The following is an 18,418-nucleotide window of genomic DNA, read 5'->3' on the forward strand; positions in this document are numbered from 1 at the left end:
TCAAAATCTTTCTCGAAGAAGCCCTCGAGCGACAAAGGAATGAGATGATGGACAACTTTGCTGAAATACTTTAGCGGCTACCCAAAGGCAACGCATCTACTTCCAGCAACTATTCTGGAAGCACCACACCGTTTAAGGTAAAATTTAACTTTGACATCCCCATATTTGAAGGTCAAATAGATGTGGACACCATAGATAAATGGTTGAATCTGCTAGAAGGATATTTTTATGTTCATGATTTTTCCAACCAGGAAAAGATTACTTTTTCATTTCTCAAAGCCACCCCCATGTCAAGGACTAGTGGGAAACTACTGTGAGTATAAAGACGAGAGGGAAACCTCACTATTTTTAGCCACACCCACTTGGATTCATTCTAGGACACCATCAAGGAGTAGTACTACCCTTTCGGGAGCTATGAGGATAAATACATAAAGTGGACCACACTGCAACAACGAAGGGACCAAGACGTGCCAGAGTTTACCAATATTTTTCATACCCTTCACACGAAGTTGGGTATCAAGGATTCTAAGCGTCATTTGGTACTCAAATATTGTGATTTCCTACATAGGTACATCTAGGATGAGATGGATTTCTTGGACATCTCCTCGATCAGCACAGCATACGATATGTTGTCAAGATCAAGTAGAAGTTTAAACAAAATAAGCAAGACTTTCGATTTGTGAATGTGAAGCAAGGGAAAGGTATCCCTAAACCAGATAACAAAGGACAAAACCAAGGTGGGGTAACCCAAGACAACCCGTTGAAGATGTAGGAAAATAACAACACCACGAAGTCAAAGAAGTACTCAGGAAAGTGGTGTGAGTTCCATAAGAGCCCAACTCATAGCATAAGTGAGTGTCGGGCCAAGCAATTGTTGGTGCCTGAGTTGAAGGCTTAAGAATCAGATGCATGTTTTGACTCTGACTTAGAACCCAATAAGAGGAATGAAAAAGGGAAAAATATTATTGATGTGGAGCTGAGTGCCACTATTTCCACCACCAATATCCATAAGAATGTGCCCGAAGATCTAGAGGAGGGGGAGTGTATTTTCCACTCATAAATGTGGGTGAAGGGTTTGCCATTGAAACTTATTGTTGATAGTGGGAGCTAAGAGAAACTCATTTCAACAGAGTTCATGAAGCAGCTGGGCCTATCGACCACACTACACCCGCATCTGTACAACATTGGGTGGCTTCACCAAGGACGAGATCTCCGAGTCAACCAGAAGTGTCGCCTTCTCTACAACATCAAGCCCTTCACAGATGAGGTATTGCGTCATGTTGCTCCTATCGACATTTGTGATGTGTTATTAGGACACCATACTTATGGAAGCAACATGCAGTATATGAGTCGATACCTCGCTCTATTATTATTTCTTTGGGTAATACGTTATACATGATACAAGAGCTAGCCCCATCTACTGCCACCTCTTTGATCTCTGCTAAGAAATGCAGTAAGATCATCTCCCAGACTAGGAAATTTATCTTCTTTCTGGTTCGCTCCTAACGGTAAGATCATAGCCACAGTCATGGCCCCTAGGAAAGGTTCCTCCACACAGCAGAAGCAGGTGGATACGATCATGAAAGAATAGAGGGACATCTTCTCCTCACCCACAAGGGTAGAATTTCACTGTCAGGTCAAGCACTCGTTCGATCCAACTCTCAGACCATCTCTACCCAATGGGTTGATATATCATTGCTCCATTGTGGAAAATCTAAAGTATAAGCAGTGACATGATTAGCACCGTGTGCCACATAAGTTTCATGTGCGCAAAAAATTTTGGTTGCATTTGCAGAAATAATGCCTTACCAGAGCCCATCGGAAGCTCATACCACTCTGATATGGTCCTTACACCATTACGAAGTCTATGGGAGATAATAATTTTGAGCTCAACATTCCCCCATTCCTTGGCCTACATCCAGTGTTTAATGTGGACCACCTCCGACCATACTTCCCACCATTGTTGGGCACATCAAACATTGCAGAACAACTCACACCTACATAGTTAAATCCATACTACATGGAACAAGCCATAATTGATCAGATCATGGAAACATAGATCAAGAAAACAAGACAATAAAGGATCCAACTATATCGAGTTTTCAAAGCAGGACAACTCCTTCAACAGGGAAAGTGGCTCACCAAGGACCAAGAGTAGCAGAAGTTTCCTCATCTCATGGAGGAACTCAACAGAATGGGGACCATTGATTCCTAAGTGGGGAGGAATGATCTAGGTGGATATTGGTGGCCACCCACCTATTCCACTTGGACCCCCACCATTGTTTCTTTCAGTCTTTTAGTTTCCTTAATTGTAGTACAGTTTACTATTTTTGGCAATTTTTCGGGTCCTGAACTTCTGGAGCCATTTTGAGGCCCTAAACGACATTTGTTTGGAAAATCACACGTGGTGAATATTATTTTTCAACTTGATGTTCTCTTTAGTAGTTGTAGTCCTCAGATATATCTTTTTAATGAGGCATTGTGTATGTCACTAAACCTAGAAATTGCACAGACCCCACCATGCTCAGAAACTGCACAGTGCATGAGCTAGAGAGTTGCCCAGTCCTTCCTAGAAATGTGCAATATTTTCAGGCAATGCATGTCAGCTTTTCCCAGAAAAGAAAAAATAAAAAATAAAAACATCCCTGAAAAATAGGGATTTGTTTTTAGCAACCAAAGGAGGCACTTCATATATCTTCAAAAACTACCGCCAAGTGCCGCTTTTTCCTTGATTTTAGATTTGCACGTCATAAACCTCAATTTGAACAAATCTATTTAATCAATGCTGCTTTTTCACACTCAATCTTGGAGCTCTAGCATTCCCAAGGAGATAAAGGAGCCTTCAGTACATTCGTCGTTGCTTTTCCGGGTGAGTTTTTCTTTTCTCGTCTTTTGCCACTTTTTCTATCGCCTTTTTTTGTTTAGCTTGTGAAAGAATTGTTTCACATGTTTCCTTGAACGATTATTGGTGTTTTAATTTTTTTTAGCATGTAGAAGTTCTTTTCCAAGTTTTAGATTGCCTTTCCCAAGTGTCACATGTGTTTTCCCATTTTTGCGCCAACGGTTGTCATTGCAGCGACTATCTTCACATGCTTTATTTTCCTACAATTTAATTGATTCATGCACTTGTTTCACATGCATGTATCAAAACTTATTTAGATTTTCACTCACCATCACATCATCCTTCAAATTCGATTAATTTTCACACTCCCCATGGGTAGATCTAGATCCCCTTTCCCGGATCTCACACTTCACTACATGCACTGTGTAATATGGGAGCTCAAGGACTCTGGCTTGGCTCCTGGAATTACGCAAATCTTGTCTTGAGATGGCTCCAACTCTACATTGCATAGTTCCAGGAGCCAACCTCCCAACTTGGCCATTCAGAATTTGTAATGTGTTAGAAAATTATATATTATGGAGCAATGGAACACATAAAATATTGCAGAAATATAAAAACAGAAAATGCACAAAACAAGAGAGACACAGATATACGTGGTTCACCCAGTTTGGGCTACGTCCACCCCGAACATCCAGTCCTTCCTTTCTATTATCCAGCAAAATGAAGAGACACAACCTACAGCAAATCCGCTGTAATATCCTCTGTTTTCTCTCACAGTCTCACCTCTCTATTCCTCGCTCACAGAATACACATCTATCTCACAGCCTCAAATACAATACCCTCATACAAAGAGAGGGGTTGCCTTCTAGGGCAAAAAACCCTAAACTAATCATAAGTTCTACCGTCAGATCATCCGTCTAATGAACGGCCCAGATTGACTATAAATTACTATACTTTTACAAGGCAATTTTACAGTTGTTTTTAGCTTCGGGGGCGCTGCCCCCGAAACCCCCCGCCAAGGGGGGGCTCCCAAAGGTCGCAGCCGCCCCCCCCTGGACCCCCCCTGCAGCGAATATTTTACGGGCGGCGTTTCCGCCCCCATTTCGAACTGGGGTCCTATGTGGCGATACCTTTGAATATAGAAGATAATCAGGCTCCACACACAACAATCTCCCACTTGGAGACTGATTGTAGCAACTCCACCGCTGCTCCATTTGTTGGACAATGACTTCTCTTTGGACCTGGCTGTTTCTCATCTTCATCGTCATCCTTGAAGACCAACTGAAACTGAGCATACTCTCAGTTTCTCCCTGGTACAACTTTTGTTAGCATATCTGCAGGATTCTGGCTAGTGTGTATCTTTTCCAGCTTCAACTCTCCATCTTCCAACACTGATCGTATGAAATGGTACTTGAGCTGTATGTGTTTAGTCCTGGAGTGAAATGCTGAGTTCTTTGCAAGATGAATGGCATTTTGGCTATCACTGTATAACGTGCCCATATCATGCTCCTTACCCAATTCACCCATAAACCTTTGTAACCAAATCATTTCTTTACTAGCCTCTGTAGCAGCAACATACTCTGCTTCTGTTGTTGAAAGTGCAACAATACTTTGGATTTTTGAAACCCAACTGACAGTTGTTCCTCCAACAGTAAATACATATCATGTAGTGCTCCTCCTGTTATCTCTGTCACCTGCCATATCTGCATCAACATATCCTTGTAGGGAGATGTTTGAACCACCAAAGCATAATGCTTGATTTGTGGTACCTTTCAAATATCTGAGAATCCATTTCACAGCCATCCAATGTTCCTTTCCTGGATTGTTCATGTACCTGCTTACAACTCCCACTGCATGTGCAATATCAGGCCTTGTGCAGACCATTGCATACATTAAGCTTCCAACTGCTGATGCATATGGAACTTTAGACATATAATCCATGTCTTCTTGGGTCTTTGGGAACATTTCCTTGCTAAGTTTGAAATGGCTAGCAAAAGGTGTACTAACTGGTTTTGCATTGTGCATGTTAAATCTTTTCAACACCTTTTGTATGTACTCATTCTGAGACAATGTTAATTTACGATTTTTCCTGTCTCTAGTTATTCTCATACCAAGGATTTGTTTTGCAGCTCCCAAATCCTTCATTGCAAATGAATTTGCCAATTTTCTTTTGAGCACATTTATTTCCTGCATGTTAGATCCTGCAACAAGCATGTCATCTACATACAGTAACAATATAATATAGCTGCCATCATTTTGCTTTTTCAAATAAACACAATGATCAGAGTGACATCTAGTATAACCTTGTTCAGACATAAACTTGTCAAATTTTAGATACCACTGCCTTGGAGCCTGTTTTAAGCCATACAAGCTCTTCTTCAACCTGCACACTAGTTTCTCCTTCCCTTTCACCTCATATCCTTGTGGTTGCTGCATATATATCTCTTCCTCCAAATCCCCATGGAGAAAGGTTGTCTTTACATCTAACTTCTCAAGATGCAAATCTTCAGCTGCTACAAGACTTAAAATAGTTCTGATTGAAGTCATTTTAACAACAGGAGAAAATATTTCATCAAAATCAATACCTTTCTTCTGTGCAAACCCCTTCACCACAAGTCTAGCTTTATACCTCTGTTTTCCTCCATCTTCTTCCTTCAGCCTGTAAACCCATTTATTCTTCAATGTAATTTTTCCTACAGGCAACCTGACTAAATCCCAAGTCTGGTTATGCATTAAGGAGTCCATCTCTTCTTCCATGGCTACCTCCCACTTCTTCCTGCTTTCAACCTGCATTGCTTCTTCATAACATTCAGGTTCACCGGAATCATTCAAAAATAAATAATATAATGAAGGAGAGTATCATTCAGGGGGTCTACCTATCCTGGTAGATCTTCTAACACCACTTTCAGGTGTTTGGGGTGCCTGTTGTTGTTGTGGTGGTTGCTGTTGTTGTGGTTGTTGATTATTATTATTTTCAGGCACCTTTACTTTTTCAGTGATTTCATCAAGAACTGTGTATTCCTTGTTTTCCTTTTCCTGTTTCTTTTCCTGCAACTGATTCTTATACAAGACCTTTTCATTGAATATTACATCTCTGCTCCTAATGATTTTGTGATTTTCGTAATCATATAAGCGATAACCAAAATCATTAACACCATATCCAATAAAGGTACATTTCTTTGACTTTGCCTCAAGCTTTGTTCTATTTTCTTTATCAATATGGACAAAGGCCTCACAACCAAAAAGCTTTAAAATAGAGTAGTTTACCTTTTTACCTGTCCATGCTTCCTCTGGAACACCACCATCCAAGGAACTTGAAGGCCCTCCGTTTATCAGATAAACAGCAGTATCTACAGCATCTGCCCAAAACTGTAAAGGCAATCCTGCATGCAATCTCATGCATCTTGCACGCTCCATGATTGTTCTGTTCATCCTTTCTGACACACCATTTTCTTGTGGTGTTCTTGGAACTGTCTTCTCTCTGCGAATTCCATGCTCTGAACAGTACCTATCAAACTCTTTGCTGCAATATTCACCTCCATTGTCTGATCTAAGACACTTCAATTTCTTTCCTGTCTCAATCTCAACCAAACCTTTCCATTTCTTGAAAGTATCAAATACATCAGATTTATTCTTAATACAATAAATCCAATTTTTTCTAGTTGCATCATCAATAAAAGTAACATAATAACGAGAGCCACCGAGAGATGATACCTGAGCAGGTCCCCATACATCTGTATGCACAAGCTCTAATTTTTCATTCTTCTTTTCTTTCCCAACTCTGAGAAATCTGACTCTCTTCTGTTTTCCATAAATGCAATTTTCACAGAAGTCCAAATCAACATTCTTCAAACCTGGCAACAAATTCCTTGAGTGAAGAATCTTCATCCCCTTTTCACTCATGTGTCCGAGCCTATGATGCCATAATGCTGCATCTGCTCCTTTGGAAGTTAAAGCATTAACAGAGTTAGAAATACCATTGCATAAATACAATGTACCAACCTTTTCACCTTTTGCTATTACCAGGGCTCCTTTGGTGACCTTCCAAGCTTTATTTGTGAAAGTTGTCACACAACCTTCACCGCCTAACTGCCCTGTTGAAATCAGATTTTTCTTTAGATCTGGAACATGCCTTACCTCCTTTAATAGCCATTGGTTTCCATTCTGCTGTTTTACAAGAACCTTACCCATTCCAACGATTTTACAGGGTTTATCATCACCCAGACGAACTTGTCCAAAATCTCCTTGAACATAGTCATGAAAGTATTTCTTATCAGGTGTGGCATGGAATGAAGCCCCTGAATCTACCACCCAGGAATCAGTAATATTTTCTAAAGAAAGAATCAAAGCATCTTGTAACACCTCACCTGTCACATTTGCTTCATGATTGTTTTCTTGTTGTGCATCTCCTTCTTTTCCCTTTCGAGATCTACAGTCTTTCTTCAGGTGTCCTTTCTTTCCACATTTCCAGCACACTATCCCCGATCTGGACTTGGATCTGCCTTTCCTTGATTTACTTCGATATCCTGAGCTCTTTCCTCTTTCCATTTTTCTTCCTCTAGACTCTGCACTCAAAGCATTTCCTGATGTCTCACCGGAGCTTTTCCGACGCATTTCCTCGCTAAGGATAGCACCGACAACATCATCAAACTTTAAAGTACTAGATCCAGAAACGGAGTTACTAATGGCCATTACCAAACCATTCCAACTTTCTGGTAATTAGCACAAGAATAACAGAGCTCTAACTTCATCATCAAAGTTTACCCCTACAGAGCTTAACTGACTTGTAACTGTATTAAAATCATTTAAATGGTTTGCAACAGATCCACCTTCCGACATATTCATATTAAATAACCGTTTCATAAGAAATACCTTTTTTGAGGCCAAGGGTTTTTCATATAGTTTCGACAACGTCTGCATCAAACCCTCTGTCGTGGTTTCCTTCGAAATGTTGAAGGCGACTGACGCAGCAAGGCACAACCGTATTGTTCCGAGTGCCTTTCTATCGAGAAGGTTCCATTCTTCATCTTTCATACCCGTCGGCATCTTTGTTTTTCCGCCCAATGGTAGGTATAGATCTTTCTGATACAGATAATCTTCCATCTGCATCTTCCACAGCGAGAAGTTTTGGCCGTTAAATTTCTCGACCCTAAACTTACCATCTTCCGCCATTGCTCCCACTCGAACCAGGAACCCTTCTTTCCTGCGAGTTTATCAGCCAAATAGACCTTCGGCTCTGATACCAGTTGTTAGAAAATTATATATTACGGAGAAATGGAACACATAAAATATTGCAGAAATATAAACACAGAAAACGCACAAAACAAGAGAGACACAGATATACGTGGTTCACCCAGTTTGGGCTACGTCCACCCCGAACAGCCAGTCCTTCCTTTCTATTATCCAGCAAAATGAAGAGACACAACCTACAGCAAATCCGCTGTAATATCCTCTGTTTTCTCTCACAGTCTCACCTCTCTATTCCTCGCTCACAGAATACACATCTATCTCACAGCCTCAAATACAATACCCTCATACAAAGAGAGGGGTTGCCTTCTAGGGCAAAAAACCCTAAACTAATCATAAGTTCTACCGTCAGATCATCCGTCTAATGAATGGCCCAGACTGACTAGAAATTACTATACTTTTACAAGGCAATTTTACAGCTGTTTTTAGCTTCGGGGGCGCTGCCCCCGAAACCCCCCGCCAGGGGGGGGCTCCCAAAGGTCGCAGCCACCCCCCCTGGACCCCCCCTGCAGCGAATATTTTACGGGCGGCGTTGCCGCCCCCATTTCGAACTGGGGTCCTATGTGGCGATACCTTTGAATATAGAAGATAATCAGGCTCCACACACAACATAATGTGCAATCCCTCCTAGCCTTGGCTCAGACTAAATTGCGCATTTCGTAGTTCTAGTCATAAATCTTCCCAACTAACTGTTGGGACTATGCAGGGCACAGTTCCCACAGTCATCCAGTGACTTTTTTCAACTAGAATTGTGCAATCCTTCCCATCAAGAACCTAGCATACTGTATGATCTTATTTTGAAGTTTCCTTGGTTTTTAAGCTGACATTTGCTTGTTATCGGTTTCCTCTTTGTCCCATAGGTACAACAGTAGTTGAGCATATCTCTAGAAGTCACATTTAACAAGGCATCCAAGAGAGTTAGATTGAAGGAAACCATGGAGAGAAGTAATGGGGAAGCAATTGAGCTGATATCAGTGGATTTTCCAGTATATGCAGATACTCAATTGTTCATTGAGAAGGTTACAACACTGACATGGCAGTAGATCAAAGACACTTTTGAAGAGGACTTCAAATAGGACTTAGAGGGTCAGCAGGTTTATGTTAGCATCCAGCGAGTAAGGTTATACAAAGTTGCATGCAGGTACCGTGCCTTCCCATGTGTGGACTTCATCGCTTTGAATATCTTAGACACAGATGAACAAACTATGACATTGAGCCATGCCAGTGGGAGAGAGCTTGCCACCTTCATGGGAGAGAGCTTTCAACAGTTGTATCACTAGTCTGAGTTGGTGAAGCACATGGACTCATTCTTCTATGCTACCCGTAGCTATATGAACACAAGAGATATTGTCGAGCATTAGGTGAAAGAGCCATCGAATTTTAGACATGAACCTACTCATGTTTACAAGACAAAGTCCCTCAAGAAGGCTTACCGGTTCTTGATCATCTTTTCCTGTAGAATATATGGTCAAAAGAAAATAGAAACCTTTCCTTAAGGGTGGGTGGTCTTATTCGACAAGTTGGTGAATGATGGGAGGCCATTCAACTAACCATATTTGTTGGCTCATTAGTTGAATATCCATGTTTCTAAGGCTCAGAATCCTCCCAAGAATGAGCAAGCAAGGTTCTAAATGTCTGCATACTTACTGGATGCAATATGTTCCCAGTAGCAGTTTCATGGCATGAGCTAGACATGGACACCAAAAGAGACTGTTGTCAACATCTTTTGCAAGTTTCTTTCTGACTTCATCTATCGAGGAGTGATGGAAAGGATAACTGGCCATTTTATCTTCCTATTGTACAATATTACGTTTGATTAGGATCCACTTTGCATGTCCTAAAAAGAAATGGAGGCAATAGTAAACATTGCAGATTATATGCCTCACCATGTGGCACAGTCATCAGATTGTTTAGTGGAGAGAAGCCCCTGCATGTTCTACCAAGGTATGCCATTGACAAGTTGATCATGTGAGAATTTTCATAGGACTTCATAGAAAGAAGAAAGAACCACAACCCGCTCTTCCTTTATGGATCAGATTATACAAGATTAAGAACTTGAAAGATACACATGTCGAGGCTAAGGAGATAGTGAAATTCAAGTTCGGAACTAGGGACTTTAATCCGTATGATCCCCACGGTATTTGCAAGGACCACTGTATGAGGGTTTACTTTCCATGGATCCATGGGGCATGTCATTAGCTAGAGGAGGGCCCTTGGAGGTACTCGTACAATGCCTCCAAAATCCATGAGCCAATCAATATAGCAAAAACTTAGGAGGCTTCTCTACAGACAACAACAGCTCTGGAAGCAACAACAATAGTAGCAAAAGGTAGCAATCCAGCGAAGGACAAGGGAAAGAGGAAGGTTGTTGAGAACCTAGAGAAATAGAAAATTTACAAGATGAAGGTAGATCCTATCTTGGAGAATAAATATTTGGCAATGGAAGAAAGAGGGAGAAGTAGATGAAGAGAGAAGAGTGAAGGAAGAGAGAAAAGTAGAGGTTGCAGGAAGTAGAATTGAAATTGCAGGAGACAGAGAATAACTGAAGGAAGAACAAGAGTTGAGGATAGAAATAGAAGAGCATCAGAAATAGGAAGAATAACAAAGGCAAGGCGCAATGATAGAGGAAAAATTTCCAATACAGGTTAATGAGCTAGAACAACCAACATTTGAGGAAAAGGGTGAACATATTCAGGATTGGGAGCTTTCTCAGTAGATTGAGCAATTGATTGAAGTGATAGACATGGAGTTGGAACATGAGCCGCAAAATGAAGACACTGACCTTATGCTGAGAGCACTAGACGTCATCTCTCAGACTCGACCACCTATAGTGTTAGAACCAGCCCCAAGCAAGAAATGAGATATTTTTCTCTTTGATGATGATCCGATCATGGATGTGTACAATCTATCTGTTGGGTTGATGGGTCCTAACCCAAGTTTAGAGTTAAGTTTCCAAACAAATCCCTAAACTATTGTCCCTTTCAGCGTCAATCCGCGAAGCACGGACTAAAGTCTCACCCGAAGTAGTATGGGGGGATGCTGGAACCAATTTTCTGCACCCTGAGATGGTTATGATGTCATTTTATGCCCTAACTCTCCCTTCGCGTAGATCGATAAGCCTTTTAGGGCTTATCGATATAATTCTCTTAATCGCCCTTAGACCTTCGCGAAGATCTACGACTATCTTTCTCGGACCCTAAACAAGTAAATCTACAACTTACGTGCCTCTGCAATCACTCCTAAGTCTGTTATACCCAGATCGGCTTAAGTATCTAATAACTTTAACATGCATTAAGATATTCTTTGCGTAACATAGATTATGACTCGCATTCGTATAATAATGTAAAACATACAGATTCGTGCATCAACACAACACTAAATCATAAACCCATTATTCATCATAACATAGTCGCATTTATTCATAACAGAAGTAAGAGGGACAAAACACATATATTCCATAATACTTCTCTTTATTGATTATTCAAGTTCCAATTATAGACTCTATCCGACCTGTGCACATAGCTGCAGGCGTCTACACACTCAGCTATGGACTTCCACACTAGGCCTCTGCGCACTCAGTTGCAGAGCCTCTTCCTATGCTGAGACTCTCCCTCTTAGCTCACCCAAAACTTACCAATGACTCATGACTTCTTACTGACTTCCTTTTTATACAATCCCATGATCCATGAACCATGGGTAGATCTCAAAGCTGACACAACTTATCTAAACTAAGGGTGGAAAACCCTTTTATCTTTAAACATCTTCACACTCCATGATCACAAAATGTAGATACTTTACATTTCTTTACACAAAATTTGGGCCTTCTGCCCCAAAACTTGGTTGTTTAACCCAAACTTGACCCCCAAGGGACCCGTTCCCAATAGGCCCTCAACACAAACATGGTGACTCACCCTTGAGTCACTTGGCTAGCACGGAGATCTTTTAGCGAAGACCTCCCAGCTCGATCTGGACAACTGCTACCTCGGAAGTGCATTGCGTTACCGCCTACTTCAACTCCTTGACCAACTGTTCTGGTGTTGGCCCTGTGTTAGCAGTTTGTAGCTTCTACTGAGTTTCCTATAGACTACCAACTTTCCTTCAATCATGGTCGTGATCTCATAGGCCTCGTCTAACCAAGGGTTCGAGCGAGCCTTCAGCACAGCTTCCTTGTATTGCGTTGTGTCTACCTGTTCCTTGAGTGCCTTGGCCTCCTGCAACTTCGTGAGATTTTACGTGATGACAACAGTTTGCATTATTGCCTTAACCTCATTGTAGTGCTATTGTAGCTCCCGCACTTCTGTCTCTAGCCTCTGTATATTGGGGTCCTCTTGTAGGCTGGTGAGGACCTCGAACGACTGCTCAAAAAGTGTCATGCAGTCCATCACTGCACTTGCTACCACATCTGCCACAGCAGTCGCGCGCTTCTCCTTGACTTCTGGTGGAGTCGAAGGTTGAGCCTTCAACTACAACTCCATAATCTTGAGATTCAGCTCCAACTGAACCTTGGCCAACTCTATGCATGCGACGCACACTCTCGCAGTGAGTTTTCTAACCCGCACATCAACTGGCTCAACCTCAGGGATGTCCATCTCTGGGATAGTCCAGCATGCTTCATCTACAACCTTAGTGAGGCGCTGGTTCTTATCTATGAGGTTGGTCACAAGGTTGAGAGTGGAGTCGCATTATATTTCCATCTAAGCATTATTCACCTTTTGCTCACTAATCACCTATAAGCGCATTGATCACAGGCCTGAAGCTCGGTGATCACACCATCTGGTAAAAGATAAAGCACTTTGCTAGGAAGTGCTACCAAATTAAGGCCCACACCCTTGAGGGCACTGACAGTGGGTCTGTCAGTGTTAGTCGTCATTGTCAATGCTCCATCTAGTAGTATTATGGATCAGGGGTCCCTAACACGCAGAATCTCCATGGATTCGGAGGTGCCAGTGGTCACATTGGTGTGTGCCACGCTGGTCTGCATCTGTGAATCATGGATCTACAGCTCACGCGAACCCATCTGAATAGCACCCAGCACCTGCTAATGTTGTTGTTCGAACTGTTGTAGCAGTTCTGCAATGGAATCCCACACTATATCCCCTATAGCATTTAGATCCCCATCTGTCAAGGTGATCGGATCCAAAGACGTATTTCTCTCTTTGGACTTCTTCCGTAGGCCTAGCTTTTCTAGACCCTTGGTGCGTTTGATACGGAACAGAGTCATTTCCCGGTCCGCTCCTCCCTACTCTATCGGTTCATCCACTTCTTCATCTAAATTAGTAGGTTCCTCTCCCATTTCAATGTGCGACAGATGATCAGGTCCCGCATTCAGTCATCCTGGCTTCACATTAACTTCAAAGTCATACTCCTGGAACAAAAAAAACCATCTGGAGATCTTCATCCCAAAAACAGGCTTATTGACCAAGTATTTGTACGCAAAATGATCTGTATACATCTTAAAATGTCCACCCAGCAAATAGTGCCTAAAATTTTGGAGCGCATATACCATGGCTAGTCCTTCGCACTCTATGGTGGAATAGTTCTTCTTAGCCTTAGACAGCTTCCTGCTCATGAATGTTATAGGATGGTTTAATTCCCCCTCGCCTACCTGTGTCAGCACAGCCCCCAGCGCAATACATGAGGCGTCCACGTGCACATGAAATTCCTTCTTCCAGTCCGGGAAGACTAGGATTGGTGCGGTGACCATTTTCTCTTTCAACATGTCCAAGCTCTTATGGAATTCATCACTCCAGCAGAATGTAGCATCCTTTTTCAACAAGTTCTCCATGGGCGCGATAATCTGGGCATAGATCGTGATGAACTTCCTATAGTATCTGGTATGCCCTAGAGTTGTGTGCATCTTTTTCACATTCCTTGGTGCCTCCAAGTTGATTATCATTGTGATCTTCACGAATTCTATCATCAATCCTTTTCTGCGTACCACATGACCCAACAAGATCCTGAAAGGGACACAAAACAGACACTTCTTCATATTGAGTGCTATCTGGTATCTCTGACATGTATCCAACATCAAGCGCAAACTTGCCACACGACGCTTGACTAATCCAAACATTGTCCAATCGTCAAAGTATACCTCCATAAACTTATGAATGAAGTCTTTGAATGTCACAATGACCACGCATGAAAATATTTCTCATGCATTACTCAGCCCAAAAGGCATTACAGTGTACTGGAAACATCCCCATTCAGTCACGAAGATCATCTTGCTTCTATCCTTAGGTGCGATTTTGATCTGATGGTACCCAAAGAACCCATCAATGAAAGAGTATGTTTATTGGCCACCTACATTATCCACGACCTCATCAGTGAATGGGGTCGGGAAGGGATCATGCACGCAATCATCATTTAGTTTTTGAAGATCCACGCATATCCTTATTTCCTCCTTCTGTTTCTTTAAACTAAACCACTATCGGGCTTACCCAATCAAATTCCTCCACTGGTTCAACAATTCCTGCCATGAGCATCTTATGTAACTAACTGCGAACCCTTTCCTTGTACTTAGGATTAAGGGGGTAATGTCTTCATTTTACAGGCTTCGCATCTGGTTTCAAGGTGATCTTCATGACACCCAGGTCTCCTATTATCCCTTTTAAATTAGAAAACTTCATGGCGAACAAATCCTGATATTCAAGAAGGAGCTCAGTGACCTTATCTAATGTCGCATCATCCCAATAGTCCCCAATATTTGCAAATTTTGGTTCTGCCTTTGTGCCAATGCTAACTTGCATGGTTTTCAACGGCATGGTTATGTCAGGATCCTCTATCTGCAAACCTTCAACCTTATGGTGACCTTCAGTTTCCGGAATTGTATTCTTTCGGGAATCCTCGTCTTCTTCTTCAATGGTCATGTTATAGCATTCCAGTGTGTGGCTTAGCTGGGTAGTCCAATTAGGTTGGATCGGGTCCAAAGGATCTTGTGATATCCTAAATATCAATGCTTTAACCTCTTGTAGCACCACATCAATACAGTCAAACCCATCCTCAAAGTTGAACGTCATTATAAATCCCTAGTGCAAGATGTCCCACTCTTCAGTGCCATGGCGAAGCTCGGTTTCCAAGTACCAATTCATTGGTATGACACCCAGGGTATGACAAAACATATGCACCCATTTAGGATAGGGCTCCGCTCCATAAGCCTTAGTCCATTTTTCCAGGTGATCACGCAGATCATCCCTTCCATCATACTTATTTATCATCCGCACTTTTGGCTGCCCAAAAGGTATTCTCATCATACTCCTATAGTCATGCCAATCTCCGAAACTATCCTTGTGCATACCCCACCATCTTTCAAGTGTAGCGCGCAGTACCCAGTCCAAGGCCTGGAAGTGATGTTTCTTTGGCACTTCTCTTTCAAATGCATCCAAAAAGCAATCAGCATCAGTTAGCCCATCACAATGAGGTAGATCCCTGACTTCAAATTCCACACAGTGCAATGACTTGCCCATCATATTACAACACAATGTAAATACTTCATGTAGCGGGTTTTTCCAATGCTCTAATTCTTCATCTGAATCTGACATGCATGATATTTCGCGGTCCCATGCAATATGTCTGTCCACTGTCGGATTCACCCAATCCTGGCCTCACATTGTTATCTTATAAATCTGGTCCAGATAGTCATCACTTTCATAATCTCGGATTGGTTCTATATAGCGTGGTCCCTCCGTAGGATCTAGTGGCACCACCACCCGGAGTGACTTCTTTTCGAATATCATCTTTCGCTTTTTTAGGTTGATTACCCCATTCATGTCAATGGCCCAATCAATTCCAAGGAGTGCAGTAAGGATTGCTATCATCCACAATGTCTATTACTTCAAAATCCGCCAGTGTGCTCGCACCTTCAATGTCAACTGTGACCCCTTGCAGCCTCCCCATTGGAATAATTTTCTGTTGATTTTCCATTCTCAACTATATCAGAGACCATTGGAGCGTATGTCGCCCCATTCTTTCCCAAGTCTATTTTGGCAAAACATTCTCGTCGAACCCCAGATCCAGGATAACTTGGTCGATCTCGTACTCCCTTATCTGTGTGGTGAGTCTCATTTCACGCCCGGTCCTTGCCTTGTGCTTTCCAAGCTTCCTAACCATGCACGGTTCACCAGTAGCGCCATCCTTACCAGCGCATTGATTGATCAGTTCGTACCGGCCCTTCACAACCTTACTACCACGGAGTAGCTTCATGCAAGTCTCCAAGAATGTGGTAATCATGGACGGGTCTATTTCTTCAGCCGGTTTCTCCTGACTTCCTGAGGTATAGGCCTCAGCAAAGCTTTACTTTGCTTCCATAAATGTTTCTTTTGCGTGCTCCAGATCAAACCCAATCTCCTTTTCTGGTGCTTTGTGGACCCATTCGCCTTCTGTAGGTTTCTTGCCTTTACCCCCCCCTGAGTCGTAGGGTCTTCCTCGTGGGGCTCTACCCTCATCATCTAGAGGCTCTGCGTCAGCTACAGAGGTTGTGCCCCCTTTTCGCGAATCTTAGCCAAAAATATTGGGCAATCGTCAGTCGCATTGTCAAACTAAGTACAGTAGCGGCATGAAAATCACATCAAATTTAGACAGTCCCTCGTGTAGTGTCCTGGGCCTTCATAATTGTAACAAATTAGTTGTCCTCGGCCTCTCCCAAGCCCTCCCCCACCTCAACCTCGGTCGCGCCCCTGATACTCACCTCATGTTCCCCATATGCCTTGGTCTGGAGGCTGTGTTTCTGTCTAACCCCTGTATGCAGGTGTCCTATCCATCATAAATTTGTAACTTTGACAATTGCGCTCGTCATTGCCTACCGATTGACAGAAGTTGCAAAAGAGTTATTGCAGTGTCTGCACAAATTTCTGCAGCAAATGGCAATTATCGGTCACATGTTTCCCATCCACCTAGCATATAGCACACCATAGTGCAGACCCTGCACTTGGCCCTATCGTGGCCTCTGGTCGTAGAGGCATTGGTCCTCCTGCTACAACATAGTTCGCGAAGATTGGGAAATGATCCTTGTCATGCCCCTAACCCTTGCATTTTATGCACCAAACCTCTTCGTGTGACTCTAGCTAAGCTATTCTGTCCTGCTTCAGACTTTTCATTTCGAGACAGAGGTTTTGCAACTGCGCATGAATCTATTAAACCCCCAGATTAGCATCCTATATGGGTGTCTCATGCAACCTCATCACAATTTCCAGATCTTCTTCCTGGGTCTTGATCTTTTGTTGTGATAACACCACCCTTAGGTGGGGCAGAAGCGAGGCCACAAACCATTCGCAATGATACCCATTAGTTAGGTTCATGTTGGCTTCATGGATCATACACTTCATTCTTTGATCCAGATCCCAAGGTGTCTCCCTAGGCTTCATCATGATCTCCTTGAATCCTACAATCCAATGTGTTTGAGACTTAGGTCTAGTGAATTCTCTATTCAGCATGGCCTGGATATCTGCCAATGTGGACGTTGGGTTATCAGTACTATACTTAATGTACCATGTTAGTGCACAGTCCTGCAGAGAACTAACTAGCGTGGCTTTCTTCATTTGGTCATCCGTGATACCCTGGACTTCCCATGCAGCCTTTGCGATGAACCAGAACTGGTTCGGATCTTCATTCCCTACGCCCTTGAATATCGATAGTTTCACAGACTTTGCCATATTGAATAGTGGTGGAGGTGGCGGTGGTGTGGGTGATGGGGTGAGCGATGGAGGTGAGGATGGAGGTGGTGTAGATGGATGGGATGAGGGTGGAGGCAATGTAGGTATTCGTGGGAACCCTTGTCTTGTCAATTCAATAACACTCATGGGAGAAGTCTGCGATGCTCCTTCGTTGTCACTCAAAGGAGGCTAGATCAATGGGCTATACTCGGGACCTTTTCTTCCTCGTTCCCTGAAAGCCTTTCTGCTTCGCGTATCTCCAAACATCAAGGTAACCACATAACCGTTGTTCACACAAGAGCATCTTAATCCAAGTATTCAAGAATTTTAAATACTTACCTCGCGGTCCTTTAAAGAAGTGGCACTTTTCTTCGTTGTAACTAATAGAGGTATCGACCACGAACTCTGTCACAAATCCTCCTATGATGAGATCGAGCCAATGGTCGACAGCGTGCGTGATCTTATCTTTAGAAGCTTCCAATCTCCTTACTAACTCCGGTGTCCAAACAATTAGATTATCAAGCCTCCACCATCCTTGGCTATCTGCCAACCTCACGATCCACTCGTATAACTCAACCGGGAAGGGAAAAAACAAGATTTTGTGTATTTCTATGTACAAGTATCTGTCCAACCACTATTCTTTCGTCAATCGTGGATTCTTGTTTTCTTGTGTCGCGAATTC

Source organism: Pinus tabuliformis, chromosome Q (genome assembly GCF_031772625.1).
Source record: "Pinus tabuliformis cultivar Carrire ecotype Pingquan chromosome Q, CPIR1, whole genome shotgun sequence".
In the NCBI taxonomy this organism is placed as follows: Eukaryota; Viridiplantae; Streptophyta; class Pinopsida; order Pinales; family Pinaceae; genus Pinus; species Pinus tabuliformis.